This window comes from Schistocerca gregaria, chromosome 1 (genome assembly GCF_023897955.1).
Source record: "Schistocerca gregaria isolate iqSchGreg1 chromosome 1, iqSchGreg1.2, whole genome shotgun sequence".
Lineage (NCBI taxonomy): Eukaryota > Metazoa > Arthropoda > Insecta > Orthoptera > Acrididae > Schistocerca > Schistocerca gregaria.
In genome coordinates, this window is record NC_064920.1 from 68,950,783 (window position 1) to 68,973,360 (window position 22,578).

The window sequence follows — 22,578 nt, forward strand, 5'->3', positions numbered from 1 at the left end:
CTAAATTCCTTCAGCTACGCCAATGTTTAAAGAAATCGTGTTAACGGCAATAAATCGTGGTTTCTAAATCGTTTACCAGCCGTACTCTGCCGCATTTCGCTGGTTCGAAGGCAAAAAGCTTACTGACAAATTTCACAGAAGGAAAAGGGGGACGAAATGTCTCCCACTCGAAAGTCATGTTGTTTTACTTAAATGATTACAAAATCGGGTAAAATGTACAATGAGGTTGTCAGTATAAGCACATTACGGTTGTCAATATGATGTTACCGTCCAGGGCCTGTAATGATAAAGGGCCCGTGTAAGTCAGGCATATTGTATACAGAATTGGAAGAGAGAGCTCCACTAAACCCTACAATCCGTATGCATTGCATACATACAGAAATTATTGTTACAGTGTACTTATGGAGCCCAATGAGTGAAATGCATATTTTCCATTGAGAAAGAGCACTGGCAAACAGTCTTCGCTACGTTACGTTACTTAAACTGGCGTCACTTTGAGGTAGAATTTATGGACAGCGGCTAAGTGTAAGGACAGTGACTCGGATGCGGGTTTTGCAACTGTGAAATACTTTCCTTACATTATGGAAGCGAATATTAAATTTGAACTAATATTGCGAAAATTTTCGACTTCGATAGCTTAGAATGAAAATCTTTCTGGTTATTGCTAAACGAAAACAATTGATTTTTTAAGGCATTCTGTGTCATACACAACTAGAAACAGCCATTTCTTGGCGTAAGTAAATGAAGAAAGGCAGCGCGTTTTTGTTATCAAGTAACGTCTTCATCAATTACTTTAGTTTTAATATGATCTACAAGTAATTGCTGATGTTTGATATTAACATGAAAAGGATTGCGTAGACAGGGAAAGAACTTATTCTTGTGCAACTACTTCTATAATGACCAAAAGGACTTAAATGATCTTCAAGCACATGTGTTCCGGCAGCGGTATGAAGAAAATGGTAGTAATAATGACGGTGATAATCGAATTATCCGGTAACTTCACACTTCACATTAGATTTCTCCGAACTAAGAAATTTCCTGAATTAGTGAAAATTTGAAAATGGCTTCAAATCGAGGCTATGACACCTAGAAGAGTCTTTACATCCTGCTGACATGAGAATAGCATAATCTCCACGTCAGAAGCTTCCTTCTACTTAACCATTTAATAGAGTCGCGTTTTTTTTCTACCGTGACTAGTTTAGTAAGCTAAGCACATCATCCATTACAGCACACTCCTGTGGCTGGCCACAATGGTCTGGTGGAACGAACTATCACAAGTGCAATGCGCGACTTCAGGCATTTACTTTTATGAGGCACAAACAGATTTACTTTACCTGTGGTAACCTCAAGAGAAAGCTGTTATAAACCAGAATCCGCATTAAACATCACCTTCATTCATTCCACACTGGGCAGAGCCGGTTTCCGTTGGAAAATGACATAGATGGAGGTCAGGGAAAACAGAAATACTGTCACCAGTAAACTTATTTACATTAGAAAATTTTATTTTATTTGATGAACTGATAGCCGTCTAAAGGGACAGAGCTTTTACTTTACTTCTGCTTGATTGAACTAGAGACGTCGAAAAATTTGGTGCTGGACTGTGACTCGAATTCGTATCTCCTCTTTCGAGGATCTGAATCTCTCGGAACAATATAGTTCAATCATTTCATTCCTTTTCCCAAGACTGCAGTCATCTCTAGGTCTCCTCCAAAGGTAAATATTTGGGTCTGAATCCTGATCCAGCACAAAAATATTCTTAATTTCATTTCAACCCCTATCACGTGCACACCGGCCTGCTAGTGAAAATTAACGTGCATTTTTAATGACTGTTCATGTTGCCAACAATTTCTGGACAAAGACGCACACATCTTACTGTTGGTGAGTAAGCAATTGATACTTAAGCAATATTCATGGACAATAAAGAAGAACGATAAGAGAGCGGTTCGTGTGTCACTTAGGCACAAAAATTTGTGTCCTGATTTTAGATTAAACACCTAGCAGCTGGGAAGGAAAATCGATACCTAACATTTGATTTTACTTAGTTAACTATCCGATTATATCTTGGGTTCGTATCTGCGTCGCAGAACTTCATGCGCTTCATCTTTAAGTTCATACACACTTCGTCACTTCTGAATTGAGGTATATCAGACATCTTTCATGGTTAGTTAAAAGGGATAAAAGGGTCTTGATAGGAGTCCCGATTTATTACAGAAACTGTCGTCTTTTATTTTCGGGTTTAGATTTGGTTACTGATATAGGCGAAAATTTCGGTACTTCATGAGTCTTCGTGGATAGTCAGCAATTTGATATGATTAGATTAGATTAATACTTGTTCCATTGATCAAGAATACGACATTTCGTAATGATGTGGAACGAGTCATTTTAATGAAAGCTTTCTTTACATAGTTGTTTTCAATTTCTTCACAACAATTTTTTACCCTCTTTCTCTCTCTTTCTTTCTCTCTCTCTCTCTCTCTCTCTCTCTCCTCTCTCTCTCACACCCACACACACCCACACACAAACACCCATATTCCCTTTTTATTTTGTTTGTTGTGCTCTACTGTTGTCGAGGCACGAAAACGTCCGTGAATGAGTTTCTTAGTTTTGAGTACAGCTACGAAAGAAATATAAAAACAGCTATGAGAGTTACTGATTTATGATGCTTAGAAGCAGTCAGTTCTGACTATTAGTAGCAACTAAGCTCCAGTCCCTAAACCCAGTTACAGAAATGCGAATCAGACGCATTACATACTCCAGGCCGTAGCAGCCGCGTCTTTGAGGCGCCAGCTATGGTCACTTCCCAGCCCGCTGTAGGATCACATCGGTCCGTCTTCTTCCTGCTTGTAATGTAACTGAGATTTGGCAACAACGCAAGGTATGTTTGGCAACTCTGCGATCGACGAGTTACTTCCTGGTGTGCACGGAATTAAGCGCCAGAGTTCACTTGATATTTCGTGTCATTTCCATTGAATAACCTAAGTTGTTATCGCTTGAGGTGTAACACAAGATTTTAAATTTACGGTTTTCAGCCCATCAATGTCATTGAACGTGGCAATCGCAACTAATCTCGTCCTGTAAATAGCGGTTTACGAGTTCTAGCCACTATTGGCCTCGTAGGAGCAAGGCGCAAACTATATCTATCCGCTAGCAGTGTGTTGACGTGCTGACCTGTGGAAACGCGACTGTTATGGTTCGCGGTTCCACCCTCTCTGAATGCAACGTTTTTATCCCTTCTGAGTAAGAGCTGCAAGCAGGCAGATCACACATCGATAAGCAAATCGTAAGAAAATACTTTCAGCTCATAGTGCAATGGTGAAAAACGTACAATGCTGCACAACAGGTAACGCCTCTTTCCGCTGCTGACAAGCAAATTTTGGGTTTCTAGGAATATGTAACTTTATTTATGAAATGCCACATTTGCATACCTGTTGAGTATGACACAGCATACTATTTAAACACAGACTCAATCGAAAACGAAGTAAATAGTGTTTTACTAATTCGTGCAGGCAGAGGCACGCTTGTGTACAGATACTCAGTGTTGTTAAAACAGACTTACTTTCGTCGTAAAGTTATCGTGGCTAGTTTTATTTCATTTCTTACAATACAGTGCACAGTTTTCGTGAGGTTTCTTTTAGTGTTGTTAAAACAATACTAAACATGAGACAGAAATTAATCATCAACGATGTAAGCGATTTCTCTGATGTTATCTATAACAGTGTGACAATGCACATGCAGTTTATTGATTACATGCATGTAGAAAACTTGTTCTGAGTTAAAGCTGTCAAACAAGGTTTGAAGAAGAATAAAATGCCACTACCAGACGACAGCTAATGTAGAAAATACTTTTCTGACTATTTTGGCAAGATGCGCTCTCCCCATACATAATACAAAAGCTTCGAGACGCATCTGCTGCCTGGCCGTCTATTAAACCTGGAAAGAACAAAATGACGCAGAAGTTAGCCTTTTGGCCGCAGGCGACTATTTTAAGTTGAGAGTGAAGGGAATTATGTTCAAAGTTCCATTAAATTGTTAACTTCAGCACAGAGCCGAATTGCGTTTAAAATAATAATTAGTAGCGAATGTAATAAAACACGCGACGTCTTATCAACGGTGCGCGACGCATACCGTTACGCTACTAGCTGTGACGTAGCTATAGCACCTCTGGAAGTGAATGACAGATCCTCCAGACCTTCGGCATTCCACAGGTCTGTGAGATAATCCATATGGGAAGATATAGACTTCTGAGAGGCAGACAGTTACAGTATTTCTTTTGCACTGCACGATGGTTTCAACAAACAGATAGCGCAATAGAGTAGCTCCAATGGATAGAAATCTTACACTGTTGGCCGCTCTGTGTAGGTGGCAGTTACGTTATTTTATTTCGGTGATTACAAAATTGGTGTTATGATAGATAAATGAGTCGTAGAGAAGAGGGTTTGGTGGTCTGTTTATAGTATCATACGATGTTGGTCTCAGTTCCATTCCAGCTTCTGCTGATGTTTTTTGATAGGGAGAGGCAGATTCTATTCTCTTCTGGCTACGCCAAGTGAAGAAGGTATAGTGGCATTGTGGTCTAAAAGCACATTAAACATGATATTCCTTCTCTACCAAGTAGACGTTAGGTGGAACCGCAATAAAGTAGGGAGTGGTGACATGTAGAAACTCTATCACCAGTAACCTTTCTTATACTGGTTACTTATTTGTTGTGACGAAACAAATCCTGTGTATGGTCACAGGACACTTATTCCATCTTTTATTTGAGCTTCCATATCTCGATAAGATTGGTTCTGAACTGGGAATGCAACTCAGACCACCATTAACGCGGAATTTTATCCCTTCGTGACAATACAGCTTGACTACAACTTGTTGTTTGTTCAAAACTGCCGATTCCTCAACATCTCCACATATTGCGCATGAATGGGTTGGCTTCTTGTCCCAGAACTAAACATTTCACTATGAATTATCAAGCTCTAGCATGAGAACACCTATCTGCTGGTGGATAATAATTTTTATTTTGAATGCATTTTCATTCGTTGTCAACACTAACGATATCTGTCGTTTTCGACTCCCAGTGAGACACAGAACTATTTGCGAGACCACTGTAAGTTCAAGGATGTTATTCCGAGCTGCTGGTGGACAAAAATTCGGTAGCTGACGTCTCTTTGTGAGTAGTCAACAACGATATGTTTGGGGTTCGATTCTCAGTCAGCACTTAACACTTCGTCATATTATTTCTAGTTCAAACATGCTCACATGTCGCTGATGGTGTAACAAACCCATACTTTACGTTGCTTTTCTCTAGAATATAACAGCGATACGTGCCGGGTTGGAGTCCTGTGAAGGAAAAATTAATGTTTAGTTTTGTCATTTCATTTAATATATCTAGCTATTGCCGTGAAAATCCGATACTTCAAAGTTGATTGTGCTTCGATAACAATCCGATTAGGTTCTAGGTACGAATCCCTGTCCAACACAAAACCTTACCTCACTGCATTTCAAGTAATATACTTGTGAAGTAGCAATATTTAACATCTCCCGTAGTTCGTTAACAGGGACAATAGATGCTGGGTAGGAATTCGCATCCATTAAAAATGTTACGTTATGTAATTTAAAGTTGATATTTTCTGTCTGATACTGTCCAAAAATGAGGTATATCACTCTCTTTATGCCTAGTCAGGAATGACTGTTAATTTCCGTCAGTCACGAAATCTTAGTTTGCGTGACATGGGTTTGAATCCATATGCAGAGCGAGTCTGTTCGTCGTGTCATATGAAGTTGATACATATTCTCAACTAGCTGCTTGTGAATAACGTAAATTTTTAATGACATTTTGTGTTAAATAACAAGTATGGTATGTTACTTTGAAGAGGAAATCATGAATACGACGAACTTACTACGTGCATTATCTATGTGACGTTATAATGAGAGTGATAACATTTCAGGTATGTCAGTTATTGCAATAAGTGCGAGCTTACAAGCGTTAAGGACAGTCTTATCTGTGATGACGTGTTCCCTGATATTTTTAGTATCGTGGTATTACTTTACATCGTGTGTTATTGCGATACAGAGCAGTGTTTTCTAATGGTAACTTGGAACTATTTTCAATAGTCAAATGACTGTATGAAGGAGCGATTAGAGGACCTGCTAGACAGCTGCGTTATGTGGGTTGCATGGGAATCAGGTGAAATGCAATCCAGGTCGTTCGGACGCTTTTAAGCATGACTGTACTTCGTTAACAATCCGATTAGGTGCTGGGTTCGCATCCCTGTCACAAGCTTTATATGATGGCATTTCAATTTTAAACATGAGCATACCTTGTTCTTGTGAATGACACCATATTAAACGTCGTTGGGGGTAGTTCCCAGGACGGTAACTGTTATGACAGGATTCCAAGTTCAGTACAAACATTTTCGTCATTTATTTTCAGGATCTGAATTGATAAACGACACTGGTGCAAACATCTATACTTCACGTCTCTTTATGCCTAGTTGTAGAATTTTGGAACACGTATTATGTTCGAGTATAATGTCTTTTCTGGAGACTAGAAATCTACTCTGTAGGAATCAGCATGGGTTTCGAAAAAGACGATCGTGTGAAACCCAGCTCGCGCTATTCGTCCACGAGACTCAGAGGGCCTTAGACACGGGTTCACAAGTGGATGCCGTGTTTCTTGACATCCGCAAGGCGTTTGACACAGTTCCCCACAGTCGTTTAATGAACAAAGTAAGAGCACACGGACAATCAGATCAATTGTGTGATTGGATTGAGGAGTTCCTAGATAACAGAACGCAGCACGTCATTCTCAATGGAGAGAAGTCTTCCGAAGTAAGAGTGATTTCAGGTGTGCCACAGGGGAGTGTCATAGGACCGTTGCTGTTCACAATATACATAAATGACCTGGTGGATGACATCGGAAGTTCACTGAGGCTTTTTGCAGATGATGCTGTGGTGTATCGAGAGGTTGCAACAATGTAAAATTGTACTGAAATGCAGGAGGATCTGCAGCGAATTGACGCATGGTGCACGGAATGGCAATTGAATCTCAATGTAGCGAAGTGTAATGTGATGCGAATACATAGAAAGATAGGTCCCTTATCATTTAGCTACAAAATAGCAGGTCAGCAACTGGAAGCAGTTAATTCCATAAATTATCTGGGAGTACGCATTAGGAGTGATTTAAAATGGAATGATCATATAAAGTTGATCGTCGGTAAAGCAGATGCCAGACTGAGATTCATTGGAAGAATCCTAAGGAAATGCAATCCGACAACAAAGGAAGTAGGTTACAGTACACTTGTTCGCCCAATGCTTGAATACTGCTCAGCAGTGTGGGATCCGCACCAGGTAGGGTTGATAGAAGAGATAGAGAAGATCCAACGGAGAGCAGCGCGCTTCGTTACAGGATCATTTAGTAATTGCGAAAGCGTTACGGAGATGATAGATAAACTCCAGTGGAAGACTCTGCAGGAGAGACGCTCAGTAGCTCGGTACGGGCTTTTGTTAAAGTTTCGAGAATATACCTTCACCGAAGAGTCAAGCAGTATATTGATCTCTCCTACGTATATCTCGCGAAGAGACCATGAGGATAAAATCAGAGAGATTAGAGCCCACACAGAAGCATACCGACAATCCTTCTTTCCACGTACAATACGAGACTGGAATAGAAGGGAGAACCGATAGAGGTACTCAGGGTACCCTCCGCCACACACCGTCAGGTGGCTTGCGGAGTACGAATGTAGATGTAGATGTAGATGTGATCTGGTCTCAATGAGGCACAAACAAAGCTTAGCTTAATTAGCAATGGCTGTAGGTGCTGGGTTTGAATCCAGATCCAGAAGGACGACGTTGGTCATGTAATTTAAAGTTCAAATTTGTGTATACGTTGCTGTTGATGTGTTACGAGAACAACGATATTACTGGTGATTCACTGTTAATGTTGAGATTTCCTTAGAGTGCTTGTTGCCGTTAATCGCGTTTTTCTACTGGTTCTGTGGTGTCCCCGCCAGACACCACACTTGCTAGGTGGTAGCCTTTAAATCGGCCGTTAGTATACGACGGACCCGCGTGTCGCCACTATCAGTGATTGCAGACCGAGCGCCGCCACACGGCAGGTCTAGAGAGACTTCCTAGCACTCGCCCCAGTTGTACAGCCGACTTTGCTAGCGATGGTTCACTGACAAAATACGCTCTCATTTGCCGAGACGATAGATAGCACAGCCCTCAGCTACGTTATTTGTTACGACCTAGCAAGGCGCCATTATCTGTTACTATTGACACTGTGAGTCATGTAATGTCAAGAGCGACGTTCGTCATTAATGGATTAAAGTTAAGTATTCCACCAGCTACGTCCGTTTTTTCTCAATTCTAATTCCCTTGCCCTGTTCCGGACCTCACGCCAGCGTGCGTGAGCTAAAACGTGTGCATTTCGGCCTCCTTTAGTAACCACAACAGGTTCGTCCAATATCCAGTTTCCACAGCCACTCGCCGTTGAGCGACCTTCAGCACGTGGATGGAAAACCTTTTAGAGAGCGAAAATTTTTTTCCAACTGTCGCACAGCTTTGTAACTCCATACACTGTCTCAAGTATTTAATTTTCACTAAGGATAACTGTACGATTTATGTAAAATAACCAGTTTTCTCAGAACTTTTGGAATGTCACTTGTTGTAATTAAGGTTAGTTTATGAGTGTTATGGGGTGTCTCATCGCTAAGAACGTGTTTTCTAATATGTTTTGTATGAGGATGTTAGTTGATACTTAGACTGGCTGCCATAAAGACCTTTGGTCTCTTAGTAGTCTCTTGCGGTACCCATTGTGTGTAGTCAAACGATTGTACCCCACGGGGTTTTTATGTTTAGAGGACCTGCAACATAGCTAAGTTATGTTGGTTGTATTCAGCTGTGACCCACTTTTTTTGCTGTCAAGTGTGCATCTACATCTATATACATCTACATACATACTGCGCAAACCACCGTGCGGTGCGTATTGGAGAGTATCCTCACCCTGAACCAATGCTAGTCATTTCCTTGCCTGTTCCACACGCAGATAGAACGAGGCGAAAACGACTGTCTGTGCTCTGATGAGCCGAAAGTTACGACCACGTGCTTAATAGGGTGTCTGTTCGTCTCTGGAACGAAATACATCACTCATTCTGCGTATCAGGTATACGGCAGTTTGTTGGTAGGTTTGTGGATGTATGTTGCGTCCTGTGTCTACCACCAGGTCATGTAACTAACATAAGCAAAAGGTCGCTGATTTACATACGTGGTGATGGGGCCAGATATCGATCCAGATGGTTCCATAGGATTTACATAAGGCGATTTTCGTCGTCTAGACGTTTACATGTGTTCACTCCTAAACCATTGTAGCAAGGATCTTGTTCCGATATACGAGCATTTATACTGCTGGAAGATGACATCGCCGGCGGGAGAGACACAAAGCGTTAAGGGATGCAGAGGAGAATGTCTCGCACAGCGTAATACTGCTCCCACCAACCCGTGTCCGTGCTGTTGTGTACGGCTTGAGCCTCCCCTCACGTCGATGACGGCGCTTGTGGAGACGACCAACGATTTGTTGTAGCACATATTTGATTCACCGTAAGGGTCGAGGCGTTTCTATTTATCGTCTGTAGAGTCCCGATGGCCCTTTGCCCATTGCAATCATAATTGACGATGTCGTTGGATCAACATGTGAAAATGTAGGCGTGGTCTGCTGCGGAGCTCCATGTGTAACAGCATACGATGAACGGGGTGCTCCGAAATATGTGTGCGTGCACCAGCATTATACACTTTCGGCAGATATGTCTCAGTTCATCATTTATCATACTTTATAGAACACTCTCTGAACTTCCTCCATAACAAGAAATTTGCTTTCCCTCCGGGAAGCATCTCCGTAATACTTGTGTGTTGTTCGGACCTAGCAGTGACAAATCTAGCAGCGTGTCTGTGAATTTTTTCGATGTCCTCGTTTTTAATCCGACCTGGTACGTGTCCAAACCAAATAAGCAGAATTCAAGAGTAGGTCGAAATAGTGTCCTACATGCGGTCGCCTTTACGGATGAATCACACTTCCCCAAAATTCTCTCAATCAACCGAAGCTGACCATTCCCATTCCCTACCACAGTTCTCACATTCTCGTTCAGTTTCATATCGCTGTGGAACGTTACGTCGAGATATTTAAACGTCAATGTGTCAAGCAGGCCACTACTAATGCTGTATCCGAAAATTATAGGTTTGTTTTTCATACTCATCCGTATTAACTTACATTTAACTCCAGATGCCATTCATCACATCAGCTAGACACTAAGTCTAAGTCACTTTGTATCTTCTTACAGTCAGTCAACTTCGACACCTTCCAGTACAACACAGTGTCATCACCAAACAACTGCTGATTGCTGCTCGCCCTCTACACAGATCATTTACGAATATAACAATTAACAATGTTTCTGTCTCACTTCCCTGCGGCACTCCTGACGATGCTCTTCTCTCTGATGAAAATTCGCCGTTGAGGACAACATAATGGGTTCTATTAGTCTTCGAGCCACTGGCATATCTCGGGATCTATTCCGTATGGAATCTGCATTTTTCCCTTATCCGTAATTCGCAGTATAGCATGTGAGAAAAGAGCAAGCTGAGTTAAGTATGAGAGATGCTTTCTAAAACCATGCTGACTCGTTGACATAAGCGTTTCGGTTTTTGTTGTTGTTGCTGTTGTGGTCTTCAGTCTTAACACTGGTTTGATGCAGCTCTCCATGCTACTCTATCCTGTGCAAGCTTCTTCATCTCCCAGTACCTACTGCAACCTACATCCTTCTGAATCTGCTTAGTGTAGTCATCTCTTGGTCTCCCTCTACGATTTTTACCCTCCACATTGCCCTCCAATTCGAAACTGGTGATCCCTTGATGCCTCAGAATATATCCTACCAACCGATCCCTTCTTCTGGTCAAGTTGTGCCACAAACTTCTCTTCTCCCCAGTTCGATTCAATACTTCCTCATTAGTTATGTGATTTACCCATCTAATCTTCAGCATTCTTCTGTAGCACCACATTTCGGAAGCTTATTTCCTCTTCTTGTCCAAACTATTTATCGTCCATGATTCACTTCCATACATGGTTACACTCCATACAAATACTTTCCGATAAGACTTCCTGACACTTAAATCTATACTCAATTTTAGCAAATTTCTCTTCTTCAGAAATGCTTTCCTTGCCATTGCCAGTCTACATTCTATATCCTCTCTTGGTCTCCCTCTACGATTTTTACCCTCCACATTGCCCTCATCAGTTATTTCGCTCACTAAATAGCAAAAATCCTTTACTACTTTAAGTGTCTCACTTCCTAATCTAATTCCATCAGCATCACCCGACTTAATTCGACTACATTCCATTATCCACGTTTTGCTTTTGTTGATGATCATCTTATATCCTCCTTTCAAGACACTATCCATTCCGTTCAACTGCTCTTCCCAGTCCTTTGCTGTCTCTGACAAAATTACGATGTCATCGGTGAACCTCGAAGTTTTTATTTATTCTCCATGTACTTTAATTCCTACTCCGAATTTTTCTTTTGTTTCCTTCACTGCTTGCTCAACATAGAGATTGAAAAACATCGGGGACAGCCTACAACCCTGTCTCACTCACTTCCCAACCACTGCTTCCCTTTCATGTCCCTCGGCTCTTATAACTTGCCATCTGATTTCTGTACAAATTGTAAATAGCCTTTCGCTCCCTGTATTTTACCCCTGCCATCTTCAGAATTTGAAAGAGAGTATTCCAGTCAACATTCTCAAAAGCTATCTCTAAGTCTACAAATGCTAGAAACATAGGTTTGCCCTTCCTTAATGTAGCTTCTAAGATAAGTCGTAGGGTCAGTTTTGCCTCACGTGTTCCAACATTTCTACGGAATCCAAATTAATCTTCCCCGAGGTCGGCTTCTACTAGTTTTTCCATTCGTCTGTAAAGAATTCGCGTTAGTATTTTGAGCTGTGACTAATTAAACTGATAGTTCGGTAGAATGAGATTTTCACTCTGTAACGAATTTTGCGCTGATATTAAACTTCCAGGCAGATTAAAACTGTGTGCCCGACCGAGACTCGAAACCAGAACCTTTGTCTTTCGCGGGCAAGTGCTCTACCAACTGAGCTACCGAAGCACGTCTCACGGCCGGTACTCACAGCTTTACTTCTGCCAGTACCTCGTCTCCTACCTTCCAAACTTTACAGAAGCTCTCCTGCGAACCTTGCAGAACTAGCATTCCCGAAAGAAAGGATATTGCGGAGACATGGCTTAGCCACAGGCTGGGGGATGTTTCCAGAATGAGATTTTCACTCTGCAACGGAGAGTGCGCTGATATGAAACTTCCTGGCAGATTAAAACTGTGTGCCCGACCGAGACTCGAACCCAGGACCTTTGTCTTTCGCGGGCAAGTGCTCTACCAACTTTTTTTTTTTATTTATTTATGTTTTGCTCTACCAACTTTTATTATTTTTTTTTATAAGGGAAAAATAAACATGTGCTCCGATTCGTAATGAAAATAGAATGAACATAGTATTTATGAGTTCTAGGCTGCCGTTGTGCAGTATAAGAAAAGAAAGGAAATGTCTTCTTGAGGTGCAAAAAAGACTATCACATCATTGTCGAAAGGAAAGTTGCTCCGGTGCTCTGCGAGAGAGGAAAATGTTGAGAGGAAAATGGGAAGGAAAAAAAAATGCCTTCTGCATTGGTGAGCATCTGAATAGTATCTTAAAATTCCGGCAAGAAATAAAGTCCCAGGAAGCAAATAGGATTCATACATACAGGCAACTGGCAACCTCTACTATCCAAATATTGTATTTGAAGCATTTAACCATTAATTATGATTTTCAGCATATTTCCAAATATCCTCCTGTAGTCACAATGTTGGCTTATTTTAAAGTGTTCAATTTCTATGTAAGAATAATAGTCTAGAAAAGTAGCATGCCTATTCTGCATAATAAACGATGCTGTGTGGCCCATGATCCACGTTTTAGCGTTGTTTTTTGCTCGTGGATACCTCAGTTTTTGTGGCTGAGTGATCTCTAAAAGTTCTACACCACTGGGCGTCGTACGGTCTATCACTGACAATCGTTGACGAAGAAATGTTGTAATTTCTTCTGCATGTCCGCAAGTGAACCTATGAAGGAGCGTATCGACTCTTCCGCATGCGTCACAGTTGGGCGTTGGTTGAAGGCCTATTTTATGTAGCTTTTCATTCATTGCTACTTTATCGTTGACTGTGAGATACCAGTCTGCTATGACGCGTGATGGTAACATGTCGTTGTGCACAATCCGCCATATTATACTCCAATGTGTATGTGGATATTTTTCTTCGAGACGATTCCTGTGGTTTGTTGTCATGAGAAGGTCATAAAGCTTCCTGTTCGTCAGGCTTCCGGTGTCGACGATGTTGTGTCGAATGTAGCTCATTTCCATGTAGTATAGTCGCACATGTCGGTAAGAAAGTGGAATGCCGGCGATATTAACGGGTGGGTCCAAGCTATGAGGTTTCCACCGCTGAATGAGGTTTCTGATGAGACTGGTCCTCCGGGTACGAAACTCCTTCCTGATGCGATTTAGGAGCAGGGTGACACATTTTTTGTGTACTTTAATGAGGTTAAGGCCACCTTTGGACGAAGGTAAGGTTAAGGTATCGAACTGAACTTTGAAAATATGCCCCCTAAAAATAAACCAACATAACGCTTGTTGTATACTCTTGGCTAGGTGGTCGGAGATTGGAAGAATTTGCGCCAAATAATTCATCTTGCTCGTAATGGCGATCTCGATGGTCTTAACTTTCTGTAGTATGTTCAAGTCACGGTCGGAGTGAAGCATCAAAGCAGCACGTAATTTATGAAGCATGTGTGACCAGTTCTTCGTCAGGAATTTGTCTGGTTTGGCTTCAAAAGTAACACCGAGGGTTGTGTGAGAATCCTTTACCGTGCACCAGGTAACATGGGATATGTCTCCGATACCGCCACCGATTTGCAAAACTGTGGTTTTAGTTCTATTGAGTATTGCTCCTGAAAGAAACGTGAATGTTTGTAGAAGAGTTGCTGCTGACAGAAGTTGTTGCGATGATGACACAGTTACGCATATATCGTCAGCATACACAATGCATGGGATAGTGACAGACTCGACGCTAAGCCCGATCCCGCTATGCACTAAGTTGTTCAGGAGCGGCTCTACTGCAATGGCGTATAAAATCATTGAGAGAGGACATCCTTGGCAGATGGACTGCTCGATGGAAACTTCTTTTGTAAAATGGCCATTAACGAGAATCCGTGAAGAGGCGTTTGTAGTAAGTTTGCGAATTAATTCTATGAGATGAGGTCCAAATCCTAGTTTCTTCATGCTTTGAAAGAGGAAATCATGACGTACACGGTCATAAGCCTTCTCAAAATCTAGAAAGATCAGAGCGCCCTGGCCTTTAGTTTCAGCATATGAACAGATAATGTCCCTCAAATCGCAGGCAGCTGAGATTGCACTTCGACCTTGCACTGCACTGTACTGGTAACTGCCTAAAACCTTGTACATAACGGTTTGCATCCTTAGCTTAATCGATCTGGTGATGATTTTGAAGTCGGCATTCAGGAGTGTGATGGGTCGCATGTTTTCGACCTTCCTGCTGTTCCCTTTTTTCGGTAAGGGCAGGATGATATCTTCCGTAAATGCCTTGGGTATGACTTCCAGGTGCCAGAGTTCATTCACTATCTCGAGGAGTGTCGGACCGAGGAAGTTCCAGTATCGCTGGTAAAACTCAGCGCTGAGACCATCAGGTCCTGGTGATTTCCCTTTCTTTGCACTGTGAACCGCCAGTCGGATTTCGTCCTGTGTGAAAACAGATTCCAACTTTGCATTATCCTGTTGTGACAAGCGACAGCTCAAGGTCCTAAGAAAATCCTCGCACGAGTGTTCATCAACGAGTTGCTTCTTGTAAAGTTGACTATAATAGTCGTAGACGTGCGAGATGATGTCACGTTGCTTCGTGATGGCATTCTCAGCGTCATCAACGACGGCTTCAATCAACATGGCTTTACACCGTTTCGTCGTTCTCAGGATGTGATACAGAGAGGCCCGTTCTTCGGCGGCAACGTCCTTAGGGTGGGCTCGCACGATGATGCCATGCATTCGTTGGCGTTGTATCGCCGTGATTTTCGCTTTATATCGTTTGATCTTTACGTCGATGTCTCGGGAAGGATTGTTAGTGCGACTGTACAGTTCTCTCAAACAGCGATAATAAAATTCAATAGTCTGTTTCTGCCAAAAGCTTTTTTGTCGGGCGTAGCTCATGACGGTCAGGCGTAATTTAGGCTTAGCACACTGAATCCACCACTGTAGAACGCTAGCGTAACGACGTCGGTGCCGCTGGAGCTGTTGCCACGTTAAGTTCACCTCCTCTTCAAGTTGGGCATCCTGCAGAAGGCTGACATTCAATTTCCAGTAGCCCTTCCCGCGGTAAGTTGGCTGGCGGTGTAGGTTGAGGTAACACTGATATGCACAATGGTCGGAGATATTGACAGGAGCTATGTCACAGTTCACAGTGTGTCGCTGGAGGGCATCGGACACATAGATCCTATCCAGCCGACTGGCAGAATGACTGGTTACGAAGGTGTACGCTACCCGTTCACCGTACAGTTGTTCCCATGTATCGTGAAGACGCATGCCATGAATTAAATGTTCAAGTTCGATACATCTGTTCGTGTTAGGAATTTGGTCTCTGTCGTTGAGCACACCATTGAAGTCACCACCAAGGATGAGATGTTCACGATAACCGCTAAGAAGAATGGGAACTTCGGTTTTATAAAATTTTGAACGATCTCTCTTATGAGTACTACCTGAGGGGGCGTACACGTTAACAATCTGCACACCATTCACTCGAAGAGAAATGCCACGACCACTGGGCAGCCGCTGCACATCCGTAAAGGGTATACCGTCGCGCAGAAGGATGGCAGTGCCTACAGCATCCTGAAGATTGATGTTATCAATAAGAACGTAACCGGGCACTTCTAAGGCTGTGACTACCTCCTGTAGGAAGGCAATGTCAACGCTGGTACCATACAAGAAATCAGTTAGCGAACGGAGTTTCGCCGCACTTTGAATTCTATTGACGTTAAGTGTGGTAATGTTGTAGGTTTGGCTGTCACCCATGATGGTTCAGAGGACAATGAGCTCTGAGTTTCGCATCGTCATTCTCTCCGGCTTTGAACCAAACTCGTTGGCAACGTTTGGAGTACGAAAATGTCAAAACCAATAACGGGTCAGGGAGGGGAAGGTCGCAGCGCGATGGTCATGCGCGAGAGCAGCTACTGCTGCATCTCCTCGTTCTGCTGCCACCACGGCTCATTGCTGTCGGGGTGCTGCGCGGTGAGCGCGCCGCCCTGCCCGCCACCGCCGGCTGAGTCTGTCAACGTGGTCGCATCCGCCTGGCCACCACGCGGGGCTGCGACTGACGTCAGCGAGTTCCTGCGAGATCGCTGCTGCAGCTGCTCGCTGCTCTGCTCGCTCTTCCTCTTGGCCGTTACGGTGCTCTGATCCCTTTCAGCGCTCAGTAGTGCCTTCAGGTGTTTAGTTTGTTCACGAATGCGTTCTTGCCTCGCGGTGTCCTCGCAGCGCACGGGGCAAGAAGATTGAGGTTCAGTCTCGCTGCCACTTTCTGACATGTGTACGGGTCCTAAATCATTCGACTTTTCCTCTTTGCTACTATTCCCTTTGCTTTTCCTTCGGCGGCCTTTCTTCGTGTCTGCTACAGTCTCTACCGATAGGGGTGGTTCAGGCAAACTGATCTGCACCTGCTCCTGTATCTCACACGGCTTAGTTTCAGAGGTGGCTGGCGCATCGTTGGTATCCAGCGGTAACTGCCCCGGTGAGGATGACGGTGCCGAATCGACGTCCGTCCTACCGCGAATGTCTTTGGCACTGCATTCCACCTGAACTGGCACCTCCGCCTCGCTGACATGTTCAGGCTGCCGGGGTGGTGGTACAGTCCCCGCGACCACCTCACTCAATAGTGGTACTAGCTTTTCACTACCGTCTGCAGGACGTTGCCGTGGAAGTTGAAATGGACGTCTACGTGTACACTTCATCCGCAGATGTTCAGTTGAATGGCAGATCGAACAGGTAGGGGGTTGACCAATGTAAGTTACCTGTGCACGACAGCCGCCAATGGCAACATACGAAGGTATATGCTTTTTCAAGTCTACACGTACACTGCGCACCCCGCTGTTAACTTGGTAGCGATAGGCACTCGACCATTTTTCATTTGTAACTGACAAAACAGCGCCGTACAATGACAGAGAACGTGCAATCAGATCATTAGGGCACTCAGGTGGCACATTAAATACCCTGACGGTTCTTACTCCGTATCCCGAAGGCACGATTTGGACATTACTAATACTGCCATCATTATGACGGAATGGTCTCACACCAACATGCTCCTCAGCGAATTTCTCGTAAGTGTCACTCGAAATAAATTTGATAAATAACGAGTACTGCACAAAGTCCAACTGGAATGTGTCGACTATATCTTCAGGCAATTTCAAATCTTCAAAGATCCACTCATGAATTTCAAACGCCGTCGGTCGCAAGGCAGCGCGATCGAAAACACACTGAACGCTGTTCGCTCTGTTAATTGTCGACATCTTACTTACAACAGTTATACAGAAACAAACGTTAACAGCGCTCGCACACGCTGCTCAGCTCTCCACCTCAGCACTGCTCGCGACGTAAACACTGGCCCGCGCTACCGCCCGTCACCGCGCGATGTGCACTGGTAGCACGACTCACGTCCGGTACTCACAGCTTTACTTCTGCCAGTACCTCGTCTCCTACCTTCCAAACTTTACAGAAGCTCTCCTGCGAACCTTGCAGAACTAGCACTCCCGAAAGAAAGGATATTGCGGAGACATGGCTTGGCCACAGCCTGGGGGATGTTTCCAGAATGAGATTTTCACTCTGCAGCGGAGAGTGCGCTGATATTAAACTTCCTGGCAGATTAAAACTGTGTGCCCGACCGAGACTCGAAACCAGGACCTTTGTCATTCGCGGGCAAGTGCTCTACCAACTGAGCTACCGAAGCACGTCTCACGGCCGGTACTCACAGCTTTACTTCTGCCAGTACCTCGTCTCCTACCTTCCGAACTTTACAGAAGCTCTCCTGCGAACCTTGTAGAACTATCACTCCCGAAAGAAAGGATATTGCGGAGACATGGCTTAGCCACAGCCTGGGGGATGTTTCCAGAATGAGATTTTCACTCTGCAGCGGAGAGTGCGCTGATATGAAACTTCCTGGCAGATTAAAACTGTGTGCCCGACCGAGACTCGAAACCAGGACCTTTGTCTTTCGCGGGCAAGTGCTCTACCAACTGAGCTACCGAAGCACGTCTCACGGCCGGTACTCACAGCTTTACTTCTTCCAGTACCTCGTCTCCTACCTTCCAAACTTTACAGAAGCTCTCCTGCGAACCTTGCAGAACTAGCACTCCCGAAAGAAAGGATATTGCGGAGACATGGCTTAGCCACAGCCTGGGGGATGTTTCCAGAATGAGATTTTCACTCTGCAGCGGATAGTGCGCTGATATGAAACTTCCTGGCAGATTAAAACTGTGTGCCCGACCGAGACTCGAACTCGGGACCTTTGCATTTCGCGGGCAAGTGCTCTACCAACTGAGCTACCGAAGCACGTCTCACGGCCGGTACTCACAGCTTCACTTCTGCCAGTACCTCGTCTCCTACCTTCCAAACTTTACAGAAGCTCTCCTGCGAACCTTGCAGAACTAGCACTCCCGAAAGAAAGGATATTGCGGAGACATGGCTTAGCCACAGCCTGGGGGATGTTTCCAGAATGAGATTTTCACTCTGCAGCGGAGAGTGCGCTGATATGAAACTTCCTGGCAGATTAAAACTGTGTGCCCGACCGAGACTCGAACTCGGGACCTTTGCATTTCGCGGGCAAGTGCTGTACCAGCTGAGCTACCGAAGCACGACTCACGCCTCGTACTCACATCTTTACTTCTGCCAGTACCTCGTCTCCTACCTTCCTAAGTTTACAGAAGCTCTCCTGCGAACCTTGCAGAACTGATAGTTGAGTAATTTTCACGTCTGTCATCACCTGCTTTCTTTGGGATTGGAATTATTATATCCTTCTTGAAGTCTGAGGGTATTTCGCCTGTCTCATACATCTTGCTCACCAGATGGTAGAGTTGTGTCAGGACTGGCTCTCCCAAGGCCGTCAGTAGTTCCAATGGAATGTGGTCTATTCCGGGGGCCTTGTTTCGACTCAGGTCTTTCAGAGCTCTGTCAAACACTCCATGCAGTATCGTATCTCCCATTTCATCTTCATTTACATCCTCTTCCATTTGCATAAAATTGTCCTCAAGTACATTGCCCTTGTATAGACCCTCTATATACTCCTTCCACCTTTCTGCTTTCCCTTCTTTGCTTAGAACTGGGTTTCCATCTGAGCTCTTAATATTCATACAAGTGGTCCTCTTTTCCCCAAAGGTCTCTTTAATTTTCTTGTAGGCAGTATCTGTCTTACCCCTAGTGAGATAAGCCTCTACATCCTTACATTTGTCCTCTAGCCAGCCTGCTTAGCCATTTTGCACTTCCTGTCGATCTCATTTATGAGACATTTTTATTCCTTTTTGCCTGCTTCATTTACTGCATTTTTATATTTTCTCCTTTCATCAATTAAATTCAATATTTCTTCTGTTACTCAACGATTTCTACTAGACCTCGTCTTTTTACCTGCTTGATCCTCTGCTGCCTTCACTACTTAATCCCTCAAACCTACCCATTCTTCTTCTACTGTATTTCTTTCCCCATTCCTGTCAATTGCTCCCTTATGCTCTCCTTGAAACTCCGTACAACCTCTTTTAGTTTATCCAGGTTCCATCTCCTTAAATTCCCACCTTTCTGCAGTTTCTTCAGTTTTAATCTACAGGGCATAACCAATAGATTGTGGTCAGAGTCCACATCTGCCCCTGGAAATGTATTACAATTTAAAACCTGGTTCCTAAATCTCTGTCGTACCATTATATAATCTATCTGAAACCAGTCAGTATCGCCAGGCTTCTTCCATGTTTACAGCCTTCTTTTATGATTCTTGAACCAAGTGTTACCTATGATTAAGTTGTGCTCTGTGCAAAATTCTACCAGGCGGCTTCCTCTTTCATTTCTTTGCCCCAGTCCATATTCACGTACTACGTTTCCTTCTCTCCCTTTTCCTACTACCGAAATCCAGTCACCCACGACTATTAAATTTTCGTCACCCTTTACCATCTGAATAATTTATTTTATTTGATCCTACATTTCTTCAATTTATTCGTCATCTGCAGAGCTAGTTGTCATACAAACTTGTACTACTGTAGTAGGTGTGGGCTTCGTATCTATCATGGCCACAATAATGCCATCACTATGTTGTTTGTAGTAGCTTACCCGCATTCCTATTTTCCTATTCATTATTAAACCTACTCCAGCATTACCCCTATTTGATTTTGTGTTAATAACCCTGTAGTCACATGACCAGAAGTCTTGTTCCTCCTGCCACCGAACTTCACTAATTCCCACTATATCTAACTTTAACCTATCCATTTCCCTTTTTTAAATTTTATAGCTTACCTGCCCGATTAAGGGATCTGATATTCCACCCTCCGATCCGTAGACCGCCAGTTTTCTTTCTCCTGATAACGACATCCTCTTGAGTAGTCCCTGGCCGGAGATCCGAATGGTGGACTATTTTACCTCTGGAAAATTTTACCCAAGAGGACGCCATCATCATTTAATCATACAGTAAAGCTGCATGCCCTCGGGAAAAATTACGGCTGTAGTTTCCCCTTGCCTTGATCCGTTCGCAGTACCACCACAGCAAGGCTGTTTTGGTTATTGTTACAAGGCCAGATCAGTCAATAATCCAGACTGTTGCCCCTGCAACTACTGAAAAGGCTGCTGCCCTTTTTCAGGAACCACACGTTTGTCTGGCCTCTCAACAGATACCCCTCCGTTGTGGTTGCACCTACGGTACGGCTATCTGTATCGCTGAGGCACGCAAGCCTCCCCACCAACGGCAAGGTCCATGGTTCTTGGGGGGAGGGGGGGGGGGGGTATGAAGAATATGTATTACATTAAAACTGGGAATACGCTCACATATTCAGCAGCAAGCCGATGTTAGAGATATTGGTCTGTAATTTTGCGAGTCCTTTCGTCTGCCCTTTTTTTAGACAGTAGTCAAATTCACAAACCACCAACTAACCCGCATGATGTCCAAAACCACCTGCCATTCAACAGCAGATTAAAGCTTAATGTGTTACCGTCGGCATAGCTTCATTCAGGGTACATCCCCGCTGTCTTTCTTCCGTCCACCGGGGAATCAGTATTTGTGTCTCATACTCAACACTGTCCCAGATTTCTTAGAAACTACCTATTTCTTTAGTTATTCCCTTAAACTCATCTGCTAACTTTTCAGTATTATTTCTTTCTCTTCCCCGAAATAGTCATCCAATTCCTCAGATATTACTCCACCATAACTAGTTGACTTGTACTACTGTTTGTTCATCATTGTTTCTGTTCGAAAGGAATAAAACATTACGTGATAATAATGTAACACAATTTTGATAGTACCGGCATGACTTTAACAACATACATTCAAACTGTGTGCCCGACCGAGACTCGAACTCGGGACCTTTGCCTTTCGCGCGCAAGTGCTCTACCAACTGAGCTACCGAAGCACGACTCACGCTCGCTACTCATAGCTTTACTTCTGCCAGTATCCGTCTCCTACCTTCCAAACTTTACAGAAGCTCTTCTGCGAAACATGCAGAACTAGCACTCCTGAAAGAAAGGATACTGTGGAGACATGGCTTAGCCACAGCCTGGGGGATGTTTCCAGAATGAGATTTTCACTCTGCAGCGGAGTGTGCGCTGATATGAAATTTCCTGGCAGATTAAAACTGTGTGCCCGACCGAGACTCGAACTCGGGACCTTTGCCTTTTGCGGGCAAGTGCTCTACCAACTGAGCTACCGAAGCACGACTCCAGCCATGAGTACAGGCCGTGAGTCGTGCTTCGGTAGCTCAGTTGGTAAAGCACTTGCCCGCGAAAGGCAAAAGTCCCGAGTTCGAGTCTCGGTCGCGCACACAGTTTTAATCTGCCAGGAAGTTTCATATCAGCGCACACTCCGCTGCAGAGTGAAAATCTCATCCTGGGAACATACATTCACTTTCTTTAGCATTGGTAGTAGCAGTATTGGTATTATTAGTATTATGAGGTGCAATTCATGGGCTAGGCAAAGTCCAGCGTTAACTCTCCGAAGACAGTTCAGACATAAGATAGAGCTGAATTCCATACTATTACCTCGTAAAATAAATATGTAAATAAATTAATTTACAATTAAGTGAGTTTCATGTAGAAAATAACCTATAATTGTAAGTTGTTAGCTCCACCCAAATTTCCTTAAGAGGTATATCTCGAATGATATATGTTGGTGTACAGCCACATAATCACTAGAACTCATTGGACAATCGGCGTCACGGTTAACGATCGCCAGTTTTCCATTTTCGTTATTCCTA

The 22,578-nt window shown here is 43.6% G+C and overlaps 1 non-coding gene across 1 annotated transcript; it reads right to left on the reverse strand.

Annotated features, from left to right (window-relative positions):
* Nucleotides 1-21,964: 21,964 nt before the first annotated feature.
* Trnal-caa (transfer RNA leucine (anticodon CAA)) lies at nucleotides 21,965-22,039 on the reverse strand. Its single transcript has one exon. It is a non-coding gene; the product is annotated as a tRNA-Leu (tRNA).
* Between the last annotated feature and the right edge of the window lie 539 nt (nucleotides 22,040-22,578).